Below are 7,392 nucleotides of genomic sequence, written 5' to 3'. Positions count from 1 at the left end.
CCCAGTGGCAGAGGGAAGCGGGGTGCCAGGCACAACCCCTGCCCCCTTGTCATGTTTCTGCTGTGAATCAGGGGAGCAGGGTAGTGCTGGGCTCGGGAGAGGGACGGGGATGTGTTTCTGCCATGCCTTGCTCTCTCCCGGGGCTGACGTTTCTCTATTTCACAATCACACGCACATTCTATTCTATTATATATATATATATTATACACTCTGACTTATTATTTTTTTTTCATTCTTAATTTATTGTCTGTACTTTTGAATGTGTCCTGGGTTTGTGCAGTAGGTGGAGGAATAGCCCAGACCTGTCCTCTCTCGGAGAGCCCTTTTCTCTGGCAGGGTCCGCTCAGCTGGGACTGATTCTCCTCTTCCAGCGTGGGTGCAGCTGTGTGTGTCCTTGTGGCCTTGCTCCATGGTGAAGGACATGAGCGAACCCCACTCTCTTGTGGACACTTCTCTGGGTCTTTTGCTTCCACCTTTCATGGATGCAGCTTTGTTTTGTTTACCTTTTTCCTTGCAGAAAGCAGGTGGGAAAGTGGGAATGAAGGGTCTGGTTTTGCCTTTGCTTAGATGTATCTCAGGACCATGGAGCAGCTCTTGGGGCTTTTTCTGCTGGTCGATGTCTGTGCCCTGAACGTGGGAAGCAACTTGGCATGGGGAGAGAAAGTCCTCCGGAGGAGGGTGGTCTCTGTGAGAGCCTGACTTCACTTGCTCTGCATCCCTTCCCGCAAGAGCCCTCCCTGTCTCCACTGCAGGAGATGGTCCCCAAACTGAAATGTCCATGTTAAACATCTGACTTTGCGCTATGTGAACTCCCCGTGCTGTGTCTGACGTGAAACGGCCTTAGCAGTGATGTCCGGTTCCAGTCCTCAAGGACCATGCAGAAACGTCTGTTCCAGAGAAAACTCTGGGTTGGGGTTTATTCTTCTTCCCCTCCCCCCTTTTATTTTTCTCCTTTAACGATTTGTTTTTATGCTTTTAGCAGGGTTACTCCTTAAAATGACGTCTGTCTTTTGTGAGGGCAGGGTGTGCCCGCTCTTCTAGCTGTGTTTCCACACCAACGTACCTGCCTGCCCCAGTCTGTCCTGTCCTCACAATTAAATGCGAGTATGGGCTATGCCGGAGTTTCCTACCTCTTCCTTGCGCAGTCCTGCTCTGTGGGGGGGTGAGGGACTGCGCTGGTTTGGGAACTGGGAACTGCCCCTCCGGGGCACGACCTCCCTGTGTGGATGTTGGCTCATCTCGGAGCAGGGGGAAGCAAGCCCCTTGCTGCTGCATTTGATGACTCTGTGAAAACAAGCTATTGATGAGACCCTCCCCAGATCCTTCCATTGACTTCCCACTCCCGCTTTATCCTGGTCCTGTTTGCCCTGGCCCAGTTCTCCCTGTTTACCGTGGCATGACTGGCTTCTTCTTACCTCTCCTGTTCTCTTTTCCTTTTCCTGCTGCTTCTCTCTCTGTTTTGGCCATGATTAACCTCCCAGCTCATTTCTGCCCTTGCAGACAAGTTTTTTGGTACCCCTTCTCCTTCCCTTACTACCAGAACCATCTTTTAGACCCCCAGCATCCAACCTTGGGATGGGAGAAACCAGCTCCTTCATGGCATGTGGGTACCAGGGAGAAATGTCTTGCATGAGCCTGGGTGAAGCGTGTTGCCTGGTGAGAGACACCATGGGAAAAGTGCTGGAAATTCACATCCATTTTATACCGGATGCACTTCCAGGCATGTTCAAATTGATGGCTTCTCCAGCATCTCTAAGCTAAAAGCTTTAATTTTAGCCACTGGATGCAGTGACTGTGGGCAAGGCCCATCTCAGAGCCTCCTCTGCAGCCAGCTCCAGCTGCGGCCAGGTGAGGACAAGGAGGAGTGTGGGGTGGCAGAGCAGCATGGTCCAACACTGCTCCTGGAATGCTGCAGCTCCTGGGACAGCCTCTGTCCCAAAGCAGCCCCCAGCCTCGGTGGAAAACTGGCCTTGTCCCCACGGCCATGCAGTGCCCGAGGGCTCAGCCTTCAAAGAAGGTGGCTTTGCCACTGGGGGTCGTACAGGGGGGCTGCTGCAGGGTGTGCAGTGGTGGCTGCAGGTGCTCCAGTCCCGCTTCTGGACGCTGTTCCTCTCGCAGCCACCAGTGGAGGGCAGGCTGGGCTTGGCAAACGTCTCTCCCCAGCGGGGATCTCTTTAGGGCCTCCCCTGGGGTTTCACAGCCCCCCTGAAGGGGGTCAGAGCCCTGGGAAGGGGAGGGTTACCCATCAGGGGACAGGTCAGACCCTGTCAGAGGTGGAGAGGAAGTTTTGGGTGCACATTATGGTGCTGGGTGTGAGGCCAGCAGCAATCCCATGCACCGGTGGTCTCCTCCTGGTGAACACTTCAGCAGCACCGAGGTCACCTCTTTGTGCTGGGCATCTGGTGGGCACTAACCCAAACTGCCTGGCATCACCCATCCCTCTGCTAAAGAGGAGGGGTGAGAGCTTGACCTCCCCCAAATCAGCCTTAGGGCTGTTGTCTGGACGTGGATGGAAGTGGTACAGGAGGGGACAGGAGCACTGCGCTCCCTTCCTGGAAGAGGTGGCGGTGATGTCCTGCACGCAAAGCTGCTCGGAAGGATGGGGGGCTGTGGGGCACAGCTCACTGCTGTGTTTTACCCGTCTCTCACAGCTGGTTAGCTCAAAAAAGCCAAGCAAATCCTGCATTCAGGGCCCTGCCTGTTAAACGCAGATGCAAATAGCTTTGGAAGCTTGTGGAAGTATGGTTGTTGTTTACTTGCAAGAAGAGACCAGGTGTTGGGTTTTGGGGATGGGTGGGATTATATGCACACCTGAGGCCTGTGAAAAGAGCAGGATTTAGCCCTCGCTGATACTGACACAACCGAGGGGTTTAGGACCTGGCTGGAGCATAGCTGGGAGCTCACCCCAAGCCCCATGTTACCAGTTGTAGTTGCAGGGTGCAGCCGAGAGGAGCAGGATGTGGCCCCCCCCAAGGTGTGATCCCCTGTTCTGGGGAGATGGGAGGTGCTGTGAATGACTGGGAAACAGCTCAGCAAACCGCATGGGGGGCTCTGATGCACAGGCTTTGACAGAGGAGCCCCACAGAGCTCAGCTGTACGGGTACAGCACGGTGCTGTGCCGGAGGGCTGGGGTGTGCGTGTACCCACATCTGCACACAGGCACACCTCTGCGCTGGACTCCAAAGGGTTGACATCCCGGGGCCTCTTTAATGTCCCAGCTCCTCTGGATAAACGAAGCCTGGGTGCAAGCATCCCTGCAGCTCTCGGGCCAGCAAAGCAAGTGCAGTCCTGAGCCTGGGATCAACGCTGGGACAAACCCCTCCCAGCACAGAAGTGTTTGGACAGAAGCAGCCAGTGCTTAATCATACTCTGTTTCTTTGTAATTTCTTTTTATTCGTGAGGTTTTAAGGAAGAAACTAATTGAATCTTCTTCCTGTGATTAGAGACACCTTGAGAGACTTATGTCTCTCCTTTGATCAGTGTGCTAGTCTGGCTCAACGGCTGCATGTAGATAAAAGTGCTATATATAAAGTACGAGGTATTGTTCTTTTTTAATTAAAATACTTTAAAAGCTGTTTGCATGAGGTTAAGAAAACATCTGAATCCTTTCCTGGGTTATTATTAGCCTATTAATTTACGCAAAGCCTAAGAGCTTTACAAACCAAACGTACTTTTCACCATGGAGATGTCTGCTTCTCCCAGACTCTGCGTCCTGAACAGTGACAATAATACCAAGAAAAACAATGCTGAAACTTCCTTTCTGAGCAGCAGCTCTGTTCAGCTCCAGGTCCAGCTCAGCCAGGCCCTGTTTGGTGTGAAGAACTGGGGTCTATTTTAGCTTAAATGTAGGCCTGGGGCAGGGAGGGGGGTGGGTTGCAAGGTGCTCAGGGCCTTTCTGGGTGAAATTAATCTGTGCTGCTACGACAGTCCGTGACAGTCTTCAGCACCACATCCCTCCAGCCTCATCCTGCCACTCTTGGTGTGCTGGAGGCTTCCCAGACAATGACAGCCGCCTTCTCCTCTGCACACTGGTGAGCTAGCTTTGATTTTAAGCAGTGACAGGGAAATATTCTGGACTAAAGAAGAAACTAGCCTTTAGAAATGGAAATATGTGATTCCCCTGAGTGGTTATAGCGTAACCAGGAGCAGGGCCAGGGATGGCTTCTCCCCTTCCAGTTTGAAGGGGCTGTGGTGCAGGGGATTCCATCAGAATGGCTGTGTGCAGGGAGTACCTCCTCATCTTGGGAAAGGATGGCAGCTTTCCTCTTTAACGCAGAAAGGCTTCACCAGGGAAGCAAGTGTCTGGGGCTGGTCACTGCTCAGCTCCTGATCAGCACAGGATGGTTGGGCCATGCAGCAGTGTGAGGCCTGGGGAGCAGGGGATGGGACCTGCTCTGCTCTTTTCGAGCCTGGCCCATGTTGGTGACAAATCCCACCTTCCAAAATAACCCAGGCTTTGAGCCTCTTTTCTCCTGGTTAATTAAAACTCCCGCCCGTCAGCACAAACGATGCCAGGCCAGGCTCTGGGAGAGATCATGCAGTTCAGGCTGGCAACTCCGGGAATTACAGGTGAAGGCAGCTCTGTCCAAGGTTGGAGCATCGCCTTGCTCAGGAAGGGGATCTGCCCCAGATGTGCCCAGATCCCCTCCACAAACGATCCCAGGCTTGCGAAGTGGGATGTGACAACTCCCGCCCGTCAGCACAAACGATGCCAGGCCAGGCTCTGGGAGAGATCATGCAGTTCAGGCTGGCAACTCCGGGAATTACAGGTGAAGGCAGCTCTGTCCAAGGTTGGAGCTTCGCCTTGCTCAGGAAGGGGATCTGCCCCAGATGTGCCCAGATCCCCTCCACAAACGATCCCAGGCTTGCGAAGTGGGATGTGACCCCTGCTACACAGCATCCTTCTCCTCTGTATGTCCCTGCCATCCTCTAGCCCCAGCCTAAAGGGTGCGGAGCAGCCCTCCCCAGGGATGCCAGCATCTTCCCAGCCGGAGCAGGAGTCAGGGCTTGGTCCTGCCTTGGAGGGGACACTTCCAGCACCCTGCACACCCCAGCGCTGCGCCAACAGGGCCGAAGGGAGCAAAGGTGGCGAGAGCCTTCCTCCTGGCCCCCGGCCATCCAAGTGGCCTCCAGCCTGGCCGCAGGAAGAGGCTAACAGCGGTCGGGCGAGCCACCTCCTCAGCTTTGAGTATCACTTTCAGCTATTCTGAAGGTTAAACGCCTGTTTAGAGCTCCCTATTGAAGGTAGAGCCGGGGGTGCAGCATTGTGCAGGCGCCCTCCCGCTTTGTCTGCCCGCTTTCAGGGATGCCCTGAATGGGAAGCGGCCCCCCCGGCCCAGCACCCCGGCAGAAGGGCCGGCTCCTGGGGGAGAGCCGCTTCCTCCCGCCCTAATGACATTCAGGCCTCCATCGGTTCAGCTCCCGCTTTCTTTCTGCTGCAGTTTAACCCGGGCACAGAGGCCGGGCTCCATCTTACTGATCTCTGCTTGACACCCAATTACCACATGAATGGGAGAGAAAGGCTGCAAAAGGCTTTAACTCCCACTGACCCTCCTTCCCCTCTGCCTGCTTCCCCCCTCTCCCCATCCTACCCCCTCGCCTTTCTCGGCGGAGGGAGTTCAAAACTGAGACGGGGGAAATCATACAAAGCCCCGAGCGAGGAAACCCATTGTCACCGCCTGCGCCATGGCTCCCCTTTCGCCAGCCATTGTTCCCCATGCGGTTTGACTTGCTGTGTGGAAGGATGCGAGCAGCTGTTGGTGCATTCCCCTGATGTTTTATTGAGAAATAATTGAATCGTCAGTTCGGGGCTCTCTGATAAAGTGTTTCCTCGTAGCGATGGGCCTTGTTGTGTTTATAAAGGTGTAAACCACGATGGCGACCTAAAGCGTCTCCTCCAGGATAAGCCCGCAGAGGGGAGATGGAGGCATGCTCCTGCACTCAAAGGGAGAGGAAAAGCATGCAAACAGCAGGGAAAAAATAAAGCCAGCGCCGAGACAAAAGAAATTAAACCCTCTTTATTGGCAGGCTCAGTTTCCAACCTGTTCTTTTGTTTGGCACAGTTGACTTTGCCAGAGCATCCTGGTCAGTTGCTGTATAACCAGGGTGAGCAGCAGAGCGACCTGGGGATGCCTGGTCCTGCCCAGTGCCATTCCATGCTTGGGACAGAACGAGGGAACCTCCATGGACAGTTTGGTATAAAAAGAGAAGTTTAGCTTAAGTAAAGCAGTAACACGTACTTGGGTTTGAATGAGAAGATGGCATATTACAGCAAAGTGTCCCCGGGGCACACATTCACAGCAGGAGCCTTGTCTTCACCTAGTTTTGCTTTATGTACCTGTTTATCAAACACCATCGATGTTTACGGCACCTCAGAATAACCATGTCAGCATTACCCGAGGACATAACGTGCTTGTTTTCCCCATCCCCAAGCATATGCCGTAGAATTCGTGGTGTTCTGATTTCCAGCGCGGGGATGGGACTCACTCCTCTCCCAAGCACAGGATGTCCATAAAAACGTCCCCTACATCTCATGTGCTCGCTGACTGTATTGCCAGGGCAATTGTCAACAGTAACCAGCTCTGAATGCTTGAATGAGCCAAATCGGTATTTATGGTTATTGTTCTCTTTCTTTTTAATTTCTTTTGGTTTTTTTTTTCTTTTTTTTTGTTTTTGGTTTGTTGTTTTTTTTTTTTTCCCAGGGAAGCACTACCACTAAATGTGTAATATTTTGTCGTATTTCTGCAACTCAGGAACCGAGATTCTTTTCATGAGCCAGATCCCCTGTTATTTGGCCTTATAAATGATTTCTGGAGGCAAGAAGAATAGCTCATATAAAACCATAACTGCAGACACTGATCTGGAGTCCAGATTACCAGATCCTCTGTATACAGAGTGCTTCTGAAGTGTACAGGAGTAAGGTTTGGGTCTAAGGCTTCTTTCCTTGGCCAGTTTCCCGCACAATCAGTTCAATATCCTCCGAGATACTCAGACCCCTTCGGGATTTAGAGATATTTAAAATCCAGCTGGATTTTTTTTGGATGAAGACCACGGTCAACAGCTTCACGTCTCTGCCATCACGTAACCCCGGCAGCGATGGCAGCATTCATCTGTGCTGGGGACCGGCCTTTCCTGGGGCCCAGCCCGGAGAATGATCTCCTCTGAGAACAAAAGGCCATTACAAACACCACCACCTTCTGCTCTCGGGGTTAGGCATACTCTGACCCCCGTTAGCATAAACGAAGAGCAATCTGTCTGCGTGAATTTATGCCCCTTACGCATAAGGCGCCGTGTGTATGTTGTATATATTACATTTCTGTGTGCCCCTGTGCAAATTCAAGTGTATATTTTAACACACGGAGGGAGGGTTCGGGGGCCGCAGCCCGATGCAGC

This window comes from Nestor notabilis, unplaced genomic scaffold (genome assembly GCF_000696875.1).
Source record: "Nestor notabilis isolate BGI_N333 unplaced genomic scaffold, ASM69687v1 scaffold25731, whole genome shotgun sequence".
Classification (NCBI taxonomy): domain Eukaryota; kingdom Metazoa; phylum Chordata; class Aves; order Psittaciformes; family Psittacidae; genus Nestor; species Nestor notabilis.
Note: the sequence above shows the minus strand (reverse complement) of the source record.